The 24,896-nt window shown below is 42.8% G+C and overlaps 1 pseudogene; it reads left to right on the forward strand.

Annotated features, from left to right (window-relative positions):
• Positions 1-22,871: 22,871 nt before the first annotated feature.
• LOC126619562 (E3 ubiquitin-protein ligase ATL6-like) lies at positions 22,872-24,448 on the forward strand (annotated as a pseudogene).
• Positions 24,449-24,896: the final 448 nt, after the last annotated feature.

Raw genomic sequence — 24,896 nt, forward strand, 5'->3', positions numbered from 1 at the left:
ACTCAAAAATACCAAACTAGACTTAGAAACACTCAACTAGACTCAAAAACACATAACTAACACTTAAGACTTAAAACTGACTCAAACTACTCAAAACAGCAAAACTAAGTTAAAAAGACTCAAAACATACTCTAGGGAGTTATTTGGACGAAATTAAGACTAGTAAGACTCAAAACACTAAATTGGATAGATTTAAACACTTTACTAACTAATCTAAGACACTAGAGTTGTGATAAAAAAAAATTAATAAAAAAATATTTGACGTTGCTGTCAAATTTGACTACAAGGAGGAGAGCTGCTATTTCATATAATGCTACATCAGATTTGGATTATCGGTTGGAAAATATTGCAGCTGTCTTTTTTTACTGTTATTACTGATTTGGACATTTTAACATCTCTTTTGAAGATACTCTTATTTGTTACTTCTGATTCTCTAAAGCAGCAACCAGTTAGCATTTTTCTTGACACATCGAGGCAGAACAATTTGCATTAAATTGTTATTTCAAAATTTTTAATGAGTAAATGAATAATATAAGAGCATTTTTCACGATGCAAAATTTTATACATAATAAGTGTCACATTTTCTCTCTTATTTTCAAATTTTAGGAGATGTACTTAAATATGAATTTTACCTTAGTATCGAAATGTAAATTTAAAATTCTATTTACTTTCATCTTTTTAACTAGCAAGACCTATTTTTTAACGATATAAATATACTTTTCAGACCAAAAACACACACACAAACACAAAAAACACAAAACCACATGTATGAGACAAAAATGTCACCTGCAAGCTCCTTTTTATAGTTAATAAACAACCATCAAAGTAGTAAGAAATAAATGAAATATATAGTCCCATTGGTTGATATCTTAAAAACTCACTCACGACCTAAAAATTGGTCTCTAATTTTCACTCAAAAAAACAAAAGATAGGAAGTTAAAAACTTGCCATATAGGAAACCTAAAAGGACCAACTTGGTCTGACAAGTGGTTAATAGTGCTCTGTAGGTACTTGTACACACGGAGGATAGACTCCAGCAAGTCCGAATAAAATTGTACAAATTCTACAACGCTTCGAAGTTTTATACCAATTAGATCTTAATTTTGACATTTTTAAACACAAAAAAATAAAAATAATTAAAACACTCAGAGTATCTGTATGGGCTCAAAATATTATTTTGGGTCGAGCTTAGAGTTATTCTCGGTCCAGTAGCACTCACCTAGAATCTTGTCGTAGGCTGTCCAGTAAGGGCCGGCCAAATCCTACTACGAGGAGGATTTGTTAAAGAGTTTGGTTCAAAGTTCTAGTGAAGTTAGGATTGGCCGAGACCTAATCAGATTAGGTTAAGGAGTTCTAATACGAGTATGATTCTAGCTCGGCCATGAGGGGGTTTGCTACTATAAATAGAGTAGGGAGTGCATCATTCAAAGTCCCTCCAATTCAACACACAAATTGTCATACACAAAGCTGCTCAACAACTTGAGATTTTATCCTTCTCCTCTTTCTTCCGCCAACACATCTTCAATTTATATAAATAGCAATGTGAAGGCAACCGGCAACATCTTCAGTTTGGATAAACAACACCAAAGCAGTAGAATCAGCCGATCAAGGACCACCTTTAATTTGGATAAATAACACTGCTTCGATACCAACTGGTTATTTATCCAAGTCTCAGTCAACAAGGATTTTCGAGTCCTTGTTGGTAGAGGTCATCTTATCAGCCTTCGCGGTAAAGTGAGGTGTTACAAGTTACTAGGCTCAACACGTTGAACGCTGAGTTGTTTTATGATTGGATATTCACAAGTACATTTTAGAGTTCGACATTCCGACGGCCAAACCACATTTACCATCAAGACATACATCTATTTTGAGTATTTGTGTCCATAGTCTGGTGCCAGTTCAGCGTGCTTATACTCTCACGAATACAATCAACGTGATTGAACCCAACGTCGACGATCTGTGAACTTCACAAGACTTGCAACCTTGTCTTCAGGCTCTAGAACTCGAAGGTTGAGATGTGTTCCTTCCTCAGCCACAGTCGCGAGATCAAGAAGTTAGCAGCACGCTCAACATGACATCAATGTATTTTACTTTCTGGCAGAACTCAACCATCAAGTTTGTGCGCCCCGCACATAACTGAAGACATAGTTAGCTCATTAGTTACTCAGCCTGTGCGCCATGTAGGCTTGGTGATTTTAAGGGTCAACATTTTAGCACGCCTGGTGGGACACAGTGCTAAAGCTACAAATTTCATAACCATTGAGACACGGTCAGTAAAGAAGAAAACAATCATGGGTAAGTCAACAACTAATCTCAAGTCTAAAACCCAGGACAAGATGGCTTACCACAGGCACAGAATCCTTATGCTGCCGCAACACTTGAAGCCACAAGTGCGACATGCCAAGATAAGGAAGTAAATCTCATCGATCAGCCTCGTGATGCAGAAATCCCCACCAAAACGACAAAAAAAAATTTTGTTTAAAGATTAGTGGAGGATTGTGACGATGACAGTGGTGTGGCCTCTGATCCACCGACTAGGTCGTTTCTTCGACGACGATTTGAAGAGCAATCTCGGCAATTTAAGCAAATGTTCAATGCAGAGGTGAAAAGCATACTCGAAAAGATGCGCTATAATAGTGTTATACACAACAGGTTGCTGGAAGTACTGGTTAATGAAGCCCACGAAGGAGAACCTGCCGATTGTTCTAGGCAGCCTCCATTTAAGAACAATCTTCTGCCAATGGTACAGGGCGAGACAAGATCTGCTCGGCTCAAAATGATAGATTTTGAAAAAAGAGGTGGGTTAAGCAGTAGATCAAACGAATTTGATCAAGGAGCAGAAACGACATCTAGTGATATGGTCGAGGTTCAAACAATGATTGATTAGGCCCTAAAAAAAGGTCGAAGTTTCTGAAATTCATTCACCCATATCCAGCCTTCGTAGAAAAGTTCGAGTACCCCAAGGGATTCAAAATTCTGGACTTCAGCCTTTTCGTTAGAGAGTCATCCTTATCGTCATTAAAACATGTGGCTCAATTCACTGCCCAATGTGGGGACATTAACAGTGATTTCAATAAGCTTCGACTGTTGAACTTCTCGTTAACCAGCTCAACATTCGCATGGTATATAAACCTTCCACCCAACTCTATCCAAAGCTAGGAAGAACTAGTCGAGAAATTTCATGAGCAATTCTATCGACCAGGGATGGACGTGTTAGTATCTTCTCTGGCCTGGATGGCTTAAGCTCTCACGAGTTGCCAATGGAATATCTTACAAGGTTTAAGTCGACCAGAAACTGGTGATGAGTACCTCTCCCAGAAGTCAAGTTCATTAGGCTTGCCCTAAACGGCTTGGATATGGAATACAAAAAGAAATTCTTGGGGGCAAACTTCCAAGATATGTACAAACTAGCTCAACATGTCGAGCAATATGATTATTTACTCTGAGAAGAAAAGATCTCGAAGTCCCTATCCTGAGAAACAATCCACAAAAACTATACGGTCAGTTATGCATCAACCAAAAGCGAACAATCCCAATATACCAGTATTGACGCAACTGAGATAATGATTGAAAAGCGATACATATACAAATTATTGGCTCATGCTAACTCTAAGGCTGTCAAAATCTTCGACCAGCTATTACTGGTGAAAATTTTCAAGCTTTAGCAAGGCATAACATTCCCAAGGCCGATGATGTAAAAGGCAAGAGATATTGCAAATACCATAATTCGAACAAGCATATGACAAATAATTGTGCCGTATTTCGCAATGCCATTCAAAGATGGATTGACAATCGTAAGCTCATGTTTCCCGAGAAACAAATGGGCGTTGACACCGATCATTTCCCTACGGCGACAGTCAGCATGGTAGATGCTCAACTACCTAGGGATAAAGGAAAATGAAAGGCTGAGTTCATTCCAATGCAATTTGTCCCAAAGAAAAACTCTCGGCCATGATTGAAGATTGATTTATTTTCAAATGAGCCACCCAAAGATTGGACGGAACCAACTATTGTCGAGTCAATGTCAGACTCCAACACAGAGGAAACAACGGGCCGATAGTTTTATGTAGTCGATGCAAAACGAGCGTTGTCTTAGCTGAGCCAAAGGAAAAGCCATATCGAGTCGACATACTGCAACAAGTGCCTACAGTCGCTGTAACATCCCAAAAGGTGCTCGGCACAGGCCAACGCCATAAAGTTTTTTATAGTCTTGGTTTTCAAGTACAAGATTACAAGCTATCTTCGGCCAGACGACACCTTGATTTTGACGCACCATTTTTCAACGAGGATTATTATGCGTGCAACTCTGGCAATCCAAGTTCACCAGTGAACCAGCGTACTTTCAGACTTCTTGAGCCACGTGATCAACGATCGTATACCTATAACTCCCCTACCGGTATATGTACTGCATTGTCTAAATCATGAAAATGTCGGCACCAAAGAATGGACTGTATGGCCCGCCGACGAGCAGCTCAAGATACCTCGGCTACTAAATGGCAGCTAAAGGAAACAGCTGATAATGAAGACGACCAACAACCTTCGATGATCATGACCTAGCTGCTCCAACAGAAAAAGGTGATCGATCATGACTTTGAAACCATGATTGAAGAATCTGAAAAGTGAATCAAACTCATTCTTTAACTTGGGAAAATAAAAGCTCGTCTTAAGCACTTTTAGAAGGAAGCCAAGAACAAACTTCCCCCGCTACCTACACAAGAACCATTGATCAGAGTCAGACAGAATCTCCACCACCGTTTTTCAGTAAAGCTTTAGAATACATGCCAAGATACCCTTGATCTTGTTCTAATTTGCCCCGATGCTGAACGAATCATCCAAAAGACTTCAAATCCGATGATGAAAGCCAAGTTCCAGCATATACGTAAGGCTCAAGTTCTTCGCTTTGAGGTAGATCCATATACTAATATTGACGCTTCCGAACTTCCCTTCTCTCGAGAGGACCTTCAATATTTACGATACCATTTTGAAGTCTTTTCAGCTGTCTCCCTCTTCGGCCTTATGACCGATGAAAAAGAACGCATAGCACGATTAGATGCTTACCTTGACATGAAAGACGCCCGCATCGCATATCAAGAGCAAACTCGTATGACGTCACAAGACCAAAACCCAGTTCCAACGTCGAGCGAACCCGAGGTTGACATGCAGAATGAGAAGCCTCTAGTGGACATACCGCGTGGACATACCCCAACGCTGGCCAAAAAAGATCAAGCGCATATTGCCCACCCCAGGATACCTCGCCCAGAAGTCCAGATGATGGGTCTTTCGGTTCTCGACAACATGGACATTAGCATGGTCCATGTCTTACATGCCGAGTTCCAGCCAACTGCATCCCAACCAAATTTCTTGGATGGTGATATGGTTGCCGAATAAGCCACGCAAGTCGATTTTGTGGTCGCCGAAGAGATTAAGCTGGCAACAAAATAAGATAAACTCAAAACAGCTTTTGCCAAATTGTTTCCTCTCTTCATCAGTTAATCTCCATCATTTCAAGTGGTTATATGTTACGACTCATATTGAAAGATATCTGGTCTCTAAAATTTTTATCGACTGTGGAGCAACGGTCAACATCATGCTCGTTGCTATCATGAAGGCATAATGTAGTCCCAACAATGAACTTATTCCGTCAGGGATCACCATGAGCAACTTTGTTGGTGACAAATCCCAAACCAAGGGAATGCTTCCGTTGGAAGTAAATATCGCAGGTCGTAATCACATGACCGCATTTTTCATAATTAATTCAAAGACCGAGTATAAGGCATTGCTCAGTTGTGACTGGATCCATCAAATGAGCTGCATCCCCTCGTCATTATATCAGGTTCTCTTCTTCTGGGACGGCAAATCGATTATGGTTCATCAGGCCGATAATCAATCATTCAAAGCTAATATTATTCAGGCTCGCTATTACAATCACGTCGACTACATCACCCTGCAAGGTTTTAACGAGGAATGACGGCTGACTCAGATCTCAGTTTAGAAAGCCATCGGGGTAGGTGCCAAGACTGTTCACCAGGATTCAGTGAGACTTAGGTTGGACGACCTGATTGCCTATCCTGATGCCTGGTATCAAACAAGATACACGCCGAGGCCGCAGTTTCATCCATCATGGAACTACTGCAGGCCCATTGGTATGCTATTTTCAAGCAACAAAATTCAGGCGTGAACTTAGAGTTTCTCGCCGAATAAGACAACTATCCAGTTCTATCACTCGACAAAGTTCAAGCTGCCCCAACCGAGCTCGAAGATAGTCGGCCCCAAGTCAATGACCCTTTAGAAAAATAAATGTTGGAACGATCGAAGACCGGCATCCTTTATCTATTAGTGCTTTGTTACCATAACCTATGAAAACCGATCTTTGTAATTTATTTAAGGAATTTAAGGATTGTTTTGCTTAGAGTTACCATGAGATGCCTAGTTTAGATTGAACACTCATCGAGCATGAATTACGCATCAAATCTAGTTGTAAACAGTTCCACCAACCCCCCTCCAACGATTCTCGATCGAAGTACTCGGCATAAAAAATGAACTTGTTCGATTTTTAAAAGCCGAGTTTATTAGGACAACTGAATACGTCAAATGGTTGGCGAACATCGTCCCAATTTGAAAGAAAAGTGATGCTCTACGTATTTGTATCCATTTTCAAAATTTGAATTTGGCAACCCCTAAAGATGAATATACGATGCCAATTTCATATTTGCTAATTGACACAGTAGCAAACCACAATATGTTATCTTTTATGGATGGCCATGCTGGTTATAACCAGATTTTCATTACTGAGGCTGATGTCCACAAAACTACTTTTCGTTGTTAGGGGGCACTCGAGACTTACGAATGGGTTGTCATGTCATTCAACCTTAAAAACGCCTATGCCACATACCAACACGCTATAAATACAATTTTTCATGATTTAATTGGTACCATCGTCAAGGTCTATATCAATGATGTTGTAGTCAAATTGAAACATCGCCTAACACATTTAGATGATCTTTGGCATGTTTTCCTTCGTATGCACCAACGTAACCTTAAAATGAACCCTGCCAAATGCGTCTTTGGTGTATCGGTCGGCAACTCTTAGGTTTCCTTATACATCATCATGGCATCGAGGTGGATGCAAATAAAGCTCGAGCAATCATTGATGCCCCACCCCCGACAACCAAGAAGCAATTACAATCACTCCTCAGTAAAATCAATTTCCTATACTACTTCATTTCTAATTCAGCAGGGAAGATGAAAGCTTTCTCCATGCTCTTGATACTTAAGGATTCTGACAAATTCGAATGGCGTGAGGAGCATCAAAATGCATTCACACAAATTAAGGTCTCTCACACTACCCCACCTGTCCTTATGCAACCTCGGCGCGGTAAACCCCTCAAGTTGTATATCTCGGCTGGTGTTAGTGGAAACACGTGATAATTATTGGATGCTATATTTTGATGGCTCTAGTACTCGACCTCAGCTGGTGTTGAAATCGTCATCCAATCCCCGGATCACTACCGATGGTATTTTTCTCTCAAGTTGGATTTCGATTGTACGAATAATCAGGCCAACTACGAAGCCTTTATCATCTGACTTAACGTCCTTCACGACTTGAGGGCAGCCTGCATGGTCGTCCTTGACGATTCAGAACTTGTGATCAACAAACTTAATGGAACTTTTCGCTGCATGAGTTGTACTCTAGCGCACTATCACATGGTTGCTAGCTATTTGGCCTAATCATTTAAAGGCATCACATTCAAGCACATCTCACTAGTTCGAAATACCGACGCAGATGAATTAGCTCAAATAGCCTCCGAAGCATAAATCTTAGGGGGCGAGCTAGGTCGGGTCATACCAGTAGTGCGACAACCACACCCGACCTTAGTTAATCAATAAGTTCTCCAACACAACCACATGATCCGTACACATGATCTGGAGCACAACTCCTATAGATGTTTACACAGTTGAGACATTACCTGCTGACTGGAGAAGGTCAATTATGCAATAACTTGATAATCTTAGTGGCAACCATGACCATAAGACAAGGGTGTATGCCACAAATTACGTAGTGTACCAGAATGAGTTATACCGAAAGGGTGAAGATGGTCTGTTATTATTATGTCTCGGCTCGGTGGAGGCAGCCCAAGTGATTACAGAGGTATATGAAAGAGTATGCGGGGCGCATCAATCCGGACGTAAAACGCGTTGGTTACTCCACCGACACGGATATTTCTGGCCAAAAATGTTGAAAGAGTGCATTGAATACACGCGAGGGTGTGTACAATGTCAAATCCATAGGCCTATATAGAAGGTCTCTATCGAATTACTTCACTTAGTCAACAAACCATAGCCATTCAGAAGATGGGTCATGGATGTAATCGACAAGATCACGCTGTCTTCCGGATCGACAAATCGGGTCGAGGCGAAATCCTACTATGAATTAACGTCTAAAGAAGTTTGTAATTCTATGGAAGAAAACATTGTGACCAAATTCGACGTACCAGAAACAATCATAATGGACAAAGGCACGATTTTTACATCCAACAGATTCAAGGAATACACGACGAGTCTAAAAATTTAGCTCAACCAGTCTACACCGTATTACCCACTGGCGAACGGACAGGCCGAAGCAAGTAATAAAGTGTTGATCGATATTCTTGAAAAAAATAATAAAAGAAAAGCCCAACATGTGGCATTTGAAGTTAAACGAAGCATTATGGGCATATCGAACTTCACTCCAATCAGCAATAGGGACGACCCTATATGCCTTAACTTATGGGCACGATGCCATGTTACTGGTTGAGCTCAGCACAAACTCGCTACGAATCATCGAGCAAAGCAGTTTATTCAGTGCTGAATATAGTCAAGCCATGAGGCAAGAATTGGAAGACTTGGCGGAAGCTCAGCTCGATGCATATAACTTGTTAGTGGCACAGAAAAAGATTGTTAAACGAGTGTATAATCGATGAGTTAGGCAAAAGACGTTCGGCGAAGGTGAATTAGTGTGGCAAACCGTGTTACCAGTAGGGATTAAAGATCCTAGATTCGGAAAATGGTCATCAAATTAGGAAGGACCATTCATCCTCCATAAAGTTCTTGGCAAGAGGGCATACCACCTCAATGACCGAATTGGCTTAGTTTATAAATTACCAATCAATGGAAATTTCTTAAAGAAATATTATCCAGTCACTTAAGAAATACAAGAATAAATAATTTTTATTAATTGTCAAATGGTGTACAAGTTACAAGTAGTCAACCATCCTACAACTAGACGGAGTTCTAAGAAGTCGAAAGAAGAAAAGCTTCAATAGCAGCTTTCAGTTCTAGCCACCATACTTCGCCCATTGTAACCTCGGCTTGCCATGTTCTCTTGTCAAGCTTCAGTTGCTTAATCCGCTTCGTGCCAGCTACGTACTCTGCTAGTCAAGGTTTGTTCGACTCAAAATCCTTTTCAGGCTCAGAAGAAATGGCCGATGTTTGATGTTGAAGTTCGCCAATTTGACGATCAAGGTCGGCTAGTCTTTCCTTCTTCGCCTCTATTGCCTCAAGCTCAAGGCGGAAAGCTTCATGAGCGACCGTTACAACCTTGAGGTCATCCTCTACTCGAAGAGCCCTCCTAAAGATACTAAAATATTATCGAGTTCTCTCCAGGACAGATGACAAATAAACAACAAACTTGTTGCTCAGCAGGCCACCGGATGCAACGTCGTTCAGGCATTCTCCAACATAGTCAAGACCTTTGCATTGTAGGATTTGCAAGGTCGAGAAAGATAGATGCTCTTGCAGCTTGGCGTAGACGATAGATTTAGCCGTGGTTGTAGAAGGCTTGGCCGAAATTGAAAAAGGCCCAGCCATTCAGAGGTGCTGGAGAGAAGGGCGTCGAGATCGACCTCCTATGAAGGCTGCACAAAAGGAGTTGTTAGAAACAAAAAAGTAAAAGGACGGTAGATAAGGAAGTTGTGTTAGACCTATTGAGAAGAGACTTCGGCCATGTCTGCTGGATCGTTGCTCGAACCCAGAGAGCTTAATGGTCGAGCCCAGTGTATAAGGCAGCCTTTTAATTCATGCGGCCGATGAAGGTTATCTATGTTTGATGGCCATTGGGGTGGCCAGGAAATATAAATAACGTCTTTCGGCACATAAATTTTTTGGTGAAATGAGCGATTAGATACCTAGCATTTAATATTTTCTTGGTTTAGAGTTCTAAGGCAGGAAATTAATAAAAGAAAATGATGATGGGTCTTACAAAGGTCGAAGTAACCTCTTGATGAAGAATGCCGAGAGTTTGGTCCTAGGGATGAACCGGTGTCTCTACCGTCGCTTCTGGCTCGACAGAAGGCATAGCGTCATGTCCCGCACCTTCTTCAGTTGCATGAGTGTTAACCTGGGCAATCGTCTCGACCACCAGTTAAGGATTAGTGGTTGGAAGTTCAGCCGGTCGAGGGCATCTCACCAACGAGGGTCATTCGCTCTTGTCTTCTTAGACATAAAGGATGATTAGTTCAGTTAAAATGAAAGAACATAAAAGGAAATTATTGGACCACTTCTTCCAGGACAATTATTGGATTCTTTGGATTAAAGGGAAGGGTTCTCTTGGCCATGGTGGACGCCTTCTTCAAGGAAGCAAATACTGGGCTAACTTTAGAAGTAACGGCTGGCCCTGGTGTTGCAGAAAGGGTAACGACTAGTTCGACCACGACTTAAGTGGTGGGACGAACTTCAGTCGCTTAATCCATTGAAAGGTTTTACAGCACTTTCGTCAAGGCCTGGACTACATAAGAAGGGAAATGGACACCACGAGTAATTGCCGATGTGGTTTGACTTGAAATAACGTGTATTTCCCGTTTTCCCTTATTTGCCTTCTTTTTTATATGCTTCTAGGGTCGGGCAACGGTACCAGTCGTTTCGGCCTCTGGGCAAGGTAGTTTGCTCGGTCTGGTCAGTGTGGTAGGGGCTGCTGTTGGAGTTGGTCAAGTCGAGGGAGGTGCAACGATCGCAACCTTCTTGAAAGAAGGGCAAGTTTCTTCTTAGCTGCAACCATTACGACCACATCGGCTCGTTTTATTAACCAACCACGTGGAAAAACTAAGCTTTAATCAAAACAAAGTTTAAATAGACAAAGCTAAGGAGAGGTAACAGGGAAATGAAGAGATGTATACCTTGGGCCGTTTCTTTGGATCTTGGGGTGAGAGTCTTTTGAGGCCGATCGCTAAAAAACTTCTTTGAAGTTTCCTCGGCTAAATCACCAAAGAAATCCTTGATGTAAGTGTGGAACCAAAAATAATCACAAGGTGACACGTGGATTTTTGGATAAAAGAGGACAAAAATACCCTTGAGGCATACCGAGATTCCTACGCGCGAGCGGCAAACAATCATCCTCAACCAAGTCAAAAATGCTCCAAAAAAGGTAACCAATTCCAATTTATCTCATCTATCCTCATTATAGGTAATTACTTCATAACCTATCAATTATCCCATAAAAAAAGAGATTAATTGGCTAATTAATGAATTAATTCCTAATTAATTCATTAATCACCAAATTAATCACACATTACACCCCAATAAATCACCCCAAAATCACATCAAGGGCCGTCCATTCCCATCCAAAAAGAGCCTATCATATTCTCTACCTTTTCCACCATTTTCCCTTTTTAATTACACTAATTAGCTAGCCAATTAACCCATAACCATTAAAACATTCCTTTATGTTTAAATTAGCCAATTAATCATAATAAATTGGCTAATTAAACCTAAACTAAACCCAAAAACCCTAGTGATGGCCGGCCACTTCCTATCCCTATAAAAGTGATCCCATTCTCACCAAAAAGTCATTCCAACACTTTGGCAAGAATCCCAAAATTCTCTAAACACTCTTTCTCTCTAAATTCTAACTTTGGCATCGGAGGTTCTTCGGCCAAAGCCCCTCCATTCATCATGGACGCGTGAGGCTCTTGGCCTTAACCTAAGGTGTTAATTGTTTTGTAGGCTCAAAATTGTCTAAGATCAAGGAGGAAGAAATTTGCATCCACAAATTGGTGCTTTCATTGAGAATTGAGATCCATACTCGTAGAAGACTCTCGCATAAAAAGGTTTTTCTCTATTTTCTAATCCATTTGAATATTTTCATACGTTCTTATTATTAGAAATTTTTATTTGCAAAGGTTCTTTGATAAAACGTATAAGAAAAATATAATGGCTAGAAATTTAGAAAATTCCACAAGTAAAAATTCTAATACTCAAGAAATGGGATCGCGGCGATCCACGAGGCTAAATGTGGTCATAGGCGGAGTGGTACTACCACTACGAGGTTCTACCATGGCCCAAGCTATGCCATCCAAGCTTGCACAGGTTCGAGCCCAAGCCTCGCATTCGCATGCATCACGCATTAAGCAGCCTGCTCCCGACGAGCAACCCACTCCCGTGGTCCAGCCTGCTCCCGACGAGCAGCCCATTCTCATGGCCCAGCCTGCTTCTGCCAAGCAACCCACTCTCGCGGCCCAGCCTGCTCTTGTAGCCCAACCTGCTCCCACAGCCCAGCCTGCTTCGCCAAGCAGCCTGCTCCTGCGGCCCAGTCTGCTCCCGTAGCTTTCCAAGCAGCCCAAGTCGGCCTAAGACTATCTCAACTATCCAGACCTACCATCAACCCGGGGGCATTCTCACCATATTTTTTCACGGATTTGACATTTCCCAACTCAAATCACGAGCCCGGAGTCTACCACACTTCCACTACTCAATGAGAAACATTCATTCCAAGCTCTTGCAACCTAAATGGAGAACAACACTTGTCTCGACAAGTAATAGAGTTGACGAGCGCCTTCGCACAGCAGACGATCTTGGTGAACCAGCTATTGCAGCGCACCGAGATGCAATGTGCCCCAGATGAGGTGTCCTAAAGTAGGACAATGGCACCTCTCCAGCAGCATCCCGGTAAGCAGCCACGAACCGAGCGTTCAGGCAATGTACACTCTTGATTGGGCCCCCGAGATAGCATATACTTTCGTCTTAGAGCGCGGAGGAGTGTGCACTCTCGACTCGACTAGGCCTACAGACGAGCATACATTCACGGTTGGGGTTATACTCCCATAGTCAACATGAGCAGCCTTCCAGGCGAAATATTCATTCGCGGTTAAACCCGCAAAAATCATTATCCACCTTACAAAGGAGTAGGCAGCACGACGGACGAAAAGAAACAGTCACTCAATACGGCTCAAGTTCAACCGGCAACCTACGAAGAACTCGCTCGCCAGCTAGGAACGCGCTACATGCACCGCATTCGCGGCATAGATGAGCCAAACACATGGAAGAACAGCTTAGACCAGTAAGTCATGACTAGGGGCAGCCGAGAGCTCTGCTACCCCAACAAAGGAAAATTAAGAAATAAGTAGAGAGACTCTTAACCAAGCGATTACGTAATTTCCAACACAATGAGGTCACCGATGAAGCACTACGACGGAACATGACCAACATAAGCAAGTCACCCTTCACAGACGAGATCGAGCAAGCAGAATCTCCACGCGAGTTCAGTATGCCACATTTCACAGCTTTCAAAGGGGATGAAGACCCGGAGAGACACTTAAAGCACTACCGAAGTGCAATGATCCTTTATCGAAACAACGATGACCTCAGGTTTAAGATACTCGCCACCACTCTACAAGGCGAGGCGCAAGATTGGTTCTACACCCTGCCGGCACAATCCATCCAGAATTTTTACGAACTTTCTTTGGTTTTCACGAAAGAATATTCATCCTATCGCTCGATCAACAAGAAGTTCGACCATTTGTTTGACATCAAGAAGAACCTAAAGAAGTCACTTCGTGACTATGTGAAGAGATTTAAAGTAAAGAAGGTAAGGATAGTCGGAGGCAACGACTTGATAACTAGAGCAGCCTTCCAAAAAGGCCTTCCAGCAGACCACCCGTTATTCAAAAAATTAATCATGAAAGAAGATCTACCTCTGGCAGACTCTTTTGCTTTAGCAGAGAAGCATGCACTTTGGGATAAGGCTCGCCAATGCACATTTAAGGACTCAAAGAAGTACCCGACATTACCTCTGTAGAAGCAGCGGAGGACTTATTCGCATGTTTAACGATATCTAAAGTAGCAATAAGCTCTACCATCATGCGAGAAGAGTAGAGGGCCCGACTACCTGTATTCTATAGTTCAAAAGCTCTCCTCGATGCTATTAAAAATTTAAAAGCTAACTTTGGCGATAGTTGTTGTAACCCAAAAGCTTAAGTTTTACCTTCAAACGCACGCAATCATCATCATGATGCATTATTCCGCCGAATCCAAACCCGCGACGATAAAGGCGTAAACCCTAGCAGATGCATAGTTTTCTGACGAACATAACAACTCTGCCCAAAAGACATGCCAAGGGCAGACGAACACACTTAGAAGCAAGTTTTGTCCTCATTGCCACAGAAGATTCTACGTAAGAGCAACATGTAATGGTAGTCGAGCACTACCTACTGTTACACGTTACACGGCCCTAGCCGACCTTTGCTCCATTATTCAGCTCTAGAGTGGTGTAATACCGGAGGTTGAGCATTTCCTGCTACATGTAACATGGCCCCAGCTCCATGGCTTCCTACCGCGCCTTCACGCCTAGCCTTGACAATGCAACAGAGCGGCCCAACGACGCCCCGAAGGCAACCAAAAGGAGATGGCCACAAGCTTAAATCTGGCAGAGGAGAAGTGCGAGCAGACTATCACCCGCATCGCAACTTACCAGCAGCAGTTCCTCTCCAGCCACAACAAAAGGGCCAAGATCCGGTAGTTCCAGCCCAGAGATCTAGTCCTAAGAAAAGCCTTCATCACTGCTAGTAGAGAAGGCTCCAAAAAGATGAATCTCATCCGGGAAGGTCTGTATAAGATTAGCAGAGTATGCAGCAAGAGTAATTACATAACGAAAAAAAGATCGAAAAGCAGTAGAGCGCCTACAATTTGAAGAGGTACCATGTGTGACCTCCTACTACATCAAAGCCTGAAGACTCAAAAAGCTCAATGGGCACCACCACACAAGCTAAAGACTATCCAGTTATTATACAGTTCCTACCTTACAACTAAGTTCTCGTTCGTTTCATTCGTTTTTCAATGAGAAATTTAGAAGTAATCACAGCTTGGCTCGGCTGCATACTTACAACAACTAATCACTTCTGCACTTCAAAAGAAGACTACGCCCTTCTTAGGGACTCACCACAAGAATTACGCCCCCCGAGGGACTAACCATGCTCTCCAGTGCGAGAGGGTAAACTAATTGCTCTCTAATGCGATAGGGTAAACCAATTCCCTGACACCCATATGGGTCAGCTCTCCAAAACGGCAGCAGAAACTTTACATTACGAATATCCAGACGTGGATGAGCCTGGCTGCCCTAGTATAACTAGATGTATGATGGCTTGCGCCGGGATTCCTAGAAGTAGCCACAATGGTATTTTTCAAGGCTTAGCTAACTGAAGGATTTTGGGTCTCTTGGCCTAATCCATGGGGAACCGGGCCCTAGAGACGGAGGGGGCACATTACGCAGTACATCCAATAGACGGCTACCCTAGAATCCTAAAGCTGCTACCAAGTGCACTAAGGTAGCCTACGGTTTCTGGAAGACTGCCTAAGGCTTGCCCTTTGAGCAGTAAAGCAGCGCTAGACTTATACAACCGCACATCCTTGTGAAAAGTTTAAACAAGGTAGTGCGTTTATATGAAGCTTTATCCACTGTCGACATGCTACGTAGTCGATAAGCTTCACCTCTGCCAAGCGCAAAACAACCTACACCAAGTCCTAAAGTGTTGTGATACTTGCTATGCAACCTACGGAATTGGAGAAAGCACAACGTTAACAGCCTAGTGGTTATGCAAACTTGTTGCTTCTGTAAGTAAGGCATCTAACTGCCAACCCTATGGCTAACAACTTTGCAAAGTTCTACACCAACACCTACGGCTGCATAGGCTACGCGAGCTTGTCTGCTTACAAAAAAGTAGAATGTCTGTCATTGGTCTATCAAGACTAAAGGTTAGGGCAAGAACAAAAGAAGCGAAGATGAAGAAAAGTGAAGGAAACAAGTTTATAAACAATTAGCAAAGGCCGAAGAAGTTCAAGCAAAACAAGAGCTACCAGGAAAAACAAAGAAAATCCTAAAAGCTACCTAGAAGACTACAGCAGCTTGGACATCCCACGACTACTCGGTCGCCACACCTTTAGCAACCGCAACGTTCTTAGCAGCAGCATCATCCAGCACTTCACCTCCGGCTACCCCAGCCTGGGCACCGGTTTCTCCAACTACTTCACCAATGGAAGCCTCAAACGTAAAAGCAAGCAAGTCTTTTCGAGAAATAAAAAAGGTTTTGAAACCGCGAGCTCATCCTTCTCACCCTTCAGCTGCTCATTCTCCTTAAGCAGACCAACATGGACCGCTGCAGCTCATCCACTTCCTTCTTCAGACTTTTGTTGATCTTCAGTACACCTTGAAGTTCCAACACTTGGGGTTCAAGCCTATCGACGATTCTCTTGAAGTGGATCACTTAATTATAAGCAGCAATCAACTTTTCATCCTTTGCATAACCAGCAAAACGAAGCTCAGAAACTGCAAACTCAAGATCTTGAATCTAAGCTGTGGAGAAGTGAAGGCAGAAATATTAGACCTTTTCAAAGCAACGAGCTCAAAATCCAACCTCTTGATCTTCTCAACCAAGGAATAAGCTTCAGCTGCCTTATTCTTCGCCACCTCCTTAGCAGCCTTGCTATATCTACATCACAGCAAGCAGAGCAGTCTTTCTATATTGGGTCATATGCTTCGCAAAGGAACTTGGGCAAACAAACTTTTCTAACGCCATCAACAAATTTGGTACAAACGTCTATGTCTTCAAGCAGATCTGGTTTCAAGAGCACACAAGTCTCAGCAGCCTCTCTAGAAGCAGGCTTAGTGGATTTCTCATAGCTATCCATGTGAGCAATATTCTCATTCTCAGCAGGCGAATCAGTCTTAGCAGCAGAGTGAATGGGCCTTAGTACCACTTTAGCAGCAGAGTCCACCTTATCGCTCTTCATAATGGCAAGCCTCTCCAAGTGAGAATCGAACTTAGCTCCCTACGGACGTCTTAGCACAAACTTCAACATTTGGGGCATGACAATACCTCTACACTGAGCAATACTATCATCAATCGAATTAGCCATTCTCGACATGGCAGGCGTCACAGGCTCAGATATAGTATCCTTATCTCTCTTTCCATTGGAAAAAGTCCTGCCAATCACATACCCCTCGGTAGCAGGCGGACCCTCATGAGTAGCGGAATAAGTCTTCAGTTTTTTCTTAACCGACATCTCTTGAGCAGGCGAGGAAGATCTCTTCTTTCCACCTTCATTCATAGTAAGCTCCACGACAGCGATCAGACGAGCCAATGCATCCGCCTTGATCTTCTTTATCTCCTATTTCGGGAGCAGCCCATCTTTCTCCAGGCAAAGAGAACTAAGCAACCAACGACATTCATGGTACTCAGCAGGGGAGCTCAACCCAGCATTCTAGCAAGCAGAAGGCCAGCATGCCCAGCATTCCAATAGCCCATGAGGCCTGCGACCTCCTCATTTCTCTCAATCGCCGGCCTGGCTCGTGTCAGATCCAAGAGCCTAAAGGAAATAAGATTTGTAACTCGCCTAACACTGCACCCCAGGGCCATAATCTGTGGCCTCAACCACACAAGCTGCCCATGGCTCTAGCCAAGTTGAGCATCCTAAAGCAGTGGTCCCTGCCACAACACCTCATCGGCCCATGTCAAACTGACTCTTGGCCCTTGCTAGCCGACGTGCCACACATCCCGACAGTTGCCCCACGACAGCACTATCCAAGAAAAAGATAAGAAAAATTAAATTTTTCTTACATCAGGTGGAGCACAGAGAAGACGAAGAAAACAACGAAAGACGGTCATTTGCATGGGCAAGATTTAGAAGATTACTAGAAGAGGGGGAACAAATATCCTCTAAGCTCTCTCTCTTGTTGGGTAAAATAAATCACTCTCCACAGTTGATGTAATAACCCACTTAAGGTGTACTTAAATAGGCTTCGAGAGAAATTTATTTCCCTTTCCTAGAATGATCTAATTTCCTATTAAAGAGAGAATCTACATCAAAATAGGAAGCAGTCCTAAGTTTCATAAAAGCAAGGAAATCTTTACACCTACTGCCCTTTCCTGCGAGTAGCCCAACAGGTGTGGGGGAATTTGTGGAACCAAAAAGAATTACAAGGCGACACGTGGATTTTTGGGTAAAAGAGGACAAAAATACCCTTGAAGCATACCAAGATTCCTACGTGCGAGCGGCAAACAATCATCCTCAACCAAGTCAAAAATGCTCCAAAAAAGGTAACCAATTCCAATTTATCTCATCCGTCCTCATTATAGGTAATTACTTCATAACCTATCAATTATCCCATAAAAATAGAGATTAATTGGCTAATTAAAGAATTAATTCCTAATTAATTCATTAATCACCCATTATACCCCAATAAATCACCCCAAAATCACACCAAGGGCCTTCCATTCCCATCCAAAAAGAGCCTATCATATTCTCTACCTTTTCCACCATTTTCCCTTTTTAATTACACTAATTAGCTAGCTAATTAAACCCATAACCATCAAAACATTCCTTTATGTTTAAATTAGCCAATTAATCATAATAAATTGGCTAATTAAACCTAAACTAAACCAAAAAACCCTAGTGATGGCCGGCCACTTCCTATCCCTATAAAAAGTGATCCCATTCTCACCAAAAAGTCATTCCAACACTTTGGCAAAAATCCCAAAATTCTCTAAACACTCTTTCTTTCTAAATTCTAACTTTGGCATCGGAGGTTCTTCGGCCAAAGCCCCCCTTCTTTCATTGTGGGCTCGTGAGGCTATTGGCCTTAACCTAAGGTGTTAATTGTTTAGTAGGTGTAAAATTGTCCAAGATCAAGGAGGAAGAAATTTGCATCCACAGTAAGGATCACACCAATCAGCGAAGGTGCTGGTACAGTGGATTTCTCGAGTGTTCCGCCAAAGGCAGAATTTTATACATCACTCTTGGAACTCTTTCTAGTCTTCTTCACAATCCCTATTCGATGAGCCAGAAAGGCGTTCTCGGCTGAAAAGAGAAAGAAAAGTGAGGAATGGTAAATGACAGTCTTGAAGGAAGCCTAGTTGACGTGCTAGGAAGTTGGGATGATAAACTTCCCAGCTAGCCCGCCAAGTGTCGCAACCAAAAAGAAGGTCGCAAACTTTGGTGAATGACCCCTAGGACCGTCGAATGTCAACCTTATCTACTTCCTCCCAAGCCGAGGTTAGGAGTGTGATGGAAGATGGGTATTTCTGGTGGCGATAGATCAGAAATTCGTCATCTGACAGATCTTCGAGGCCGAAGAAATACTTGAAGATTCATTCAACCGAGTGAGCTGGAAAGGGGCGCAAGGTCAGTTGGAGACCTATTGCTTTGGGAGAATTGAAGCTTAGGATTTCTTGCCTTATTGTTGGAAAATAGACATGCAGCCAGAGTTGGAAGACCCAGAGTGGGCAGTTTTGGTGCGGGTCGATTTTTCCAACAGAAGCCTCGACCAAGCACCGGTCGAGGTTTACAAGGATGGCCGGGCTAAAGGCCAGGACATGACCATTGGCTAGAGCTTCGGCCACTGGCATGTTTTCGGCCAGGCACTTGTTTGACTTGGTACAAAAGAACCTATTGTACCAGTAAAACAAAAAGGCTTCATGCTTTCTTTTCTTAAGAGCTTTTCTCTCTGAGCCAGCAAAGTGGGTGATCGGAGTGCTATAGTTGAAGAAATTCTTGTGCAATTTTTGCTCGTCTTCTTTCGACAACCTTTGGTTCTTCTTCGACAAAACTTCAACGACCCGCTCGTCGAACACTACCTTCAGGTCCAGGTCGAATTTGTACCTGGAAAGAGCAGCGTCGATTGCAAGACCAGAAGGAAAAGTGCCAAGTATATGCATGATGTCCAGCACAGTTGGATCGATGAGCCTGAGTGGAAGGATCATGGTGTTGATGGCCGAACACCATAAGCTCAAGGCGACCATCAAGAGCTCTCGATCCATGGTGATTTCAAAGGTCGAGAGCTTGATGGTATCAAAGATGCCAAGAGTCTTCCACTCATCACCAAAGTGTGGTTCCATTCGAGTGACCCAAGTAGCTCAGGTCGCTGTGGTCTAAAGCTAGGCTCCTTAGGGTTTAGCCGATTGCCATTTCGACCAGTCGTAACCTTGGAGCAAGGGTTCTAGGCAATGGGCCTTCAACATATGGGTGATGGTTTCTTAGACCTTGTCCTTAAAAATAGGTCCCAGAGTTTGGTGGAAGGCGCTTGAGTCATCCTCGAATCAGATAATTTTGATGGCGTTCCGATCGATAATGTCTCGGCATTTGTCGCACTCCTCAACAAGCTTGGTGATAAAGGTGTTGGCAGCTATTAATGAAGACTTGGAAATTTTTCTGGGTTTCAAAGTTAGGTTTCTTTTATGGGTTTGAGAGCAAGTGGCAAGGAATTCTAGAGATATGAAAGCGTAAAAAGGTCAAGTGAATTAGGATTGAGTATTTAAAAAATGAAGGGTAAATTCAACCAAAATATTTCTTAATCATGGCAGATATTTGAGAATCCAAGTGAAAAGGCTGAAAAGCTCGCGGTTTGAGGATGCACAATTGCATGTAACAGCGAGTTTAATGGCGAATGACATTTCAATATCCGCACACCTTAAAAAGGCCGAAAGGCTCGCAAATTGAGGTTGCATGATTGCGTGTGACGGTGAGTTTAATGGCGAAGGGAAGTGTCAGTGTCTGCACACCTCAAATGTCATTATTGAGAGACAAACGTACCAAGGAAATGCCACGTGGCAAGGAATCTGATAGAGTTCAGATTGTGCAATCGCACCTAATAAATACGCCTAGGTGGTTGGGATATTCAAGGTTTTTTAGTGTTCTTCAAGAATGTGCTTAGGGTTCATTTCGCTTCTTCAAGGTTGAAGCTCGGCCAGAAGTTATAGATTGAACACCTCAGAAGCGATGGGGCAATGTTTGGGCCCAAAATATTATTTTAGGCCAAACTTAGTGTTATTCTCGGCCTAGTAGCATTCATATAGAATCTTGTCGTGGGCTATCCAGTAAGGGTCGGCTGAATCCTACTGTGAGGAGGATTGGTTTAGATAAGGGTGAGATAGTTGAAACCTAGTGCAACAAGGAGTCTTAAAGCTAAGATTGAGGATGCTGAGAATTAGGGGATGAAACTGGTTTGTTAAAGAGTTTGGTTCAAAGTCTTAGGGAAGTTAGAATTAGCCGAGACCTAATCAGATTAGGTTGAGGAGTTCTAATCCGAGTATGATTCTAGCTCGGCCATGAGGGGGTTTGCTACTATAAATAGAGAAGGGAGTGCATCATTCAAAGCCCCTCAAATTCAACACACGAATTGCCCTACGCAAAGCTTCTCAACAACCTGAGGTTTTAAACTTCCCCTCTTTCTTCCACCAACACATATTCAGTTTAGATAAACAGAACTGTGAAGGCAACCGGCAACATCTTCAGTTTGGATAAACAACATTGGAGCCATAGAATTAGCCGATCAAGGAGCACCTTTAGTTTAGATAAACAAGATCGACTGGTTATTTATCCAAGTCTCGGTCGACAAGGATTTTCGAGTCCTTGTTGGTAAAGGTCATCTCATCAGCCTTCTCGGAGAAGTGAGGTGTTACAGGTTACTAGGCTCGGCACGTTGAACGTCAAGTTGTTTTATGATTGGATATTCACAAGTACATTTTAGAGTTCGGCCGAACCACATTTACAATCAAGATATACATCTCTTTCGATTATTACATAGTCTGGTGCCAATTCAGCATGCTTATTCTCTCACGAATATAATCATCTTAACCAAACCCAGCACCGACAATTCGTGAACTTCGCAAGACTAGAAGCCTTATCTTCAGGCTCTAGAACTCGAAGGTCAAGACGTGTTCCTTTTTCAACCGCAGTCGCGAGATCAAAAGGTCAGGAGCGCGCTCAACAAGACATCAACATATTTTACTCTCCGGCCAAGCTCGACCGTCGAGTTGGCACGCCCCGCACATAAGTGAATGACGTAGTTAGCTCATTAGTTACTCGACCTGGGGACCACGTAGACTTTGTAATTTTTAAGGTTAATAGTATCCTAAATTACAAGAAACCGTAGAAAATCTCATCAAACTGATAAGAAACAAGGTCAATACCATTGGATGAGACAAAATACCAATGCCGTGGGATTATTGTCTTCTCTTGTAAAAGCTGAAAGAAAGATGATAACATAATCCAATCCAAAACTGGTCAAATTTGTCATGATGAGTAGGAATACCGTGAATGTGATGAGGTGAACAGTGACAGAGCTGTTTCAATCTTTTAATCGGTTTCAGCTTTTGCTCATCTCATCACTCTCACTCAAAATCTCACTCAACTTATATTATTCATTTTCTTATCTCAATCTCACTAAGTTTATGAATAACAATTTTCACGAAATGAGTTCAGTGCTACGTGTATATTTTGACATAATAATAGAACGTTAAATGCGGAAGACTTACACATTATTTCATAGAACGAAGCTCTGCGGGAACAGTAAATTCATTCGATATAAGTCGTTTTCGCGCCCATAGGTTCTGATTTCCTCTTTTTAAGCCAATTTGTAGGTCCACGTAAAATCAAATTCTTTCAGACAGTCTTCTTCTTCTTCTTATCCCTTTTCACATCCCATCACTTTTGCTGTCCTCCACCGTCAGATCACATGACTGTGTCACCTGCTTTTGTTTCAATGTGTAATCCGAAAGAGTTGAGACCCCACACGAATCGCCTTCTTCTTGCTCCCCAAGCAAAGCAAAAAGAACACCCCATCAGCATTCACCACCTGCAAAGCCGCCGTGTACTCTCGTCCTGCCACATGTCACTACTTCCTTCCTCTTAAGTAATAATATTATGAACAAACTTCACTCACTGCTGCTACTAACAGAAGCTGCTGTCCCACCAACTGTTGTGCCAAAATGTCACACCATATGACATGGATCTTCAATCTTCTCTTCCTCTTCTTGATCGCCTATCCTACGCCGGCCAATGCCCAGACCGCTGAGTTTCACAACAACGGCTATGGCTACACCGCCAATTTGAACTCTTCAATGGCGGTCGTTATTGTCTTCCTCGTCTTCGCCTTCTTCTTGATGGGCTTCCTCTCCATCTACATTCGCCGCTGCGCTGAGTCCACTGACATGGAATCCGCCCGAACTCGAGCTCCGGCCGCCGTAGGAGCTTCCAGCAGGCGAGGCCTGGACCCGGCGGTGATCCAGACTTTCCCGATCCTCGTCTACTCCGCCGTCAAGGATCTAAAGATCGGCAAGGGAGCTCTGGAGTGCGCGGTGTGCTTGAGCGAGTTTGACGACTTCGAAACGATGCGTTTGCTTCCTAAATGCGACCACGTCTTCCATCCAGATTGCATCGACGCCTGGCTCGCCGCTCACATGACGTGTCCGGTTTGCCGCGCCAACCTCACGTGCGCCGAGTCGAACTCGCGAGCGACCGAGCTAAACGCCAATTTAAACCCGGAAGATTCGAGTTCAAGGAGTCCGATTGAAATCCGGGAGGTACCAAAAGACGCCGTTGTGCTCATTGTGGATGAAAACCAAAGAGGGGGCGCAGAAGCAGTTGAGGTAGGGGACCCACGAAGGAGATCAGGAAAGTTCCTTCCTGAACTTCCGAGATCGCACTCGACGGGTCACTCGCTGATCCGACCCGGATTGGACACTGAGCGGTACACGTTGAGACTACCGGAGAAGGTGAGGAGGCAGGTAGTTTCGAGCGGCAACGGCAAGCTGACACGTTCGACTAGCTATGACATCGTTTTGCGTCGCCTCGGGAGTTCGAGGAAGGGCTATAGGTACGGCGGCGGTGAAGGGAACAGCAGTGTGGATAATCAAACCAGTTCGACCCGTGGGTGTTGTTGACGACGCCGTCGTTTTTGCTGGAGGAGGTTCCGTTATCGTTAAAACTCCTAAGGGTGGGGATGACGGAAATTTGGTGTCTGGGAAGACACCGTTTCAGTCTGAAAATGCCGTTGGATTGTCTTAAGGATAGAAGAACTTGGCTGCTGAAAAAATCAGGTGCAGTTCAACCAATCACAGCTGGAAACGTATTCAAGTTGTGATTAAAAAATCAATTACTTGGATATGTGTTCAATTGTGATTGGTCAGCAGCATGAGATGCTATTAATTTTTCAGCAGCCAAGTCTCGTTCTTGTCTTAATGTCAAGACGAAGAGGTCTAAAGAATCGATATCATTTTTCTTTTAAAGGGAGACAACTAATGGCAAGCTACGATTATCCACCCCTTCCGGGAGCCAAGAAAAAGAATTGATATCTCGTTTGCCTATAATTTCTACATTTTTTTTGTACATGTGGACTTTTAATTTAGTTTCTGAATTATCACCTAAGTGAAAATTGAGTCTTTAAACTATTTTTTCAAAAAAATTAGTCCTTGAATTATAAAAATCTAACAATTGCGACCCTAATATTAGATTCAAAGCTACTATATTTAGTTTTCCGTCAATTTAAGTCATGTTACTTACATATGATACACATTGGTGACACACCCCAACCAGAGTCGAGACGTGTTGAGCATCACGTAAGGGTGACGTAGCCAAATGCGCAACAGAAGTGATAATAATAAGAAAATTCGAATAAATAAAAACCAAAACTAAACTTATTTAACTAGAGATAATATGTAAGTGTGTGAAAGTGATCAAGTATAAGATACAAGCATATCAGAGCATAGGTAAAACGAAAGTGCAGTCGAACTAACTAAGTACTAAATATACAAACAAGGAGAAGATCCCTACGGTTATTTATGGAAACATCAAAACCGCCATGTAGTCCTTTTGAG

The sequence above is a fragment of the Malus sylvestris genome, chromosome 1 (assembly GCF_916048215.2).
Source record: "Malus sylvestris chromosome 1, drMalSylv7.2, whole genome shotgun sequence".
Taxonomy (NCBI): Eukaryota; Viridiplantae; Streptophyta; class Magnoliopsida; order Rosales; family Rosaceae; genus Malus; species Malus sylvestris.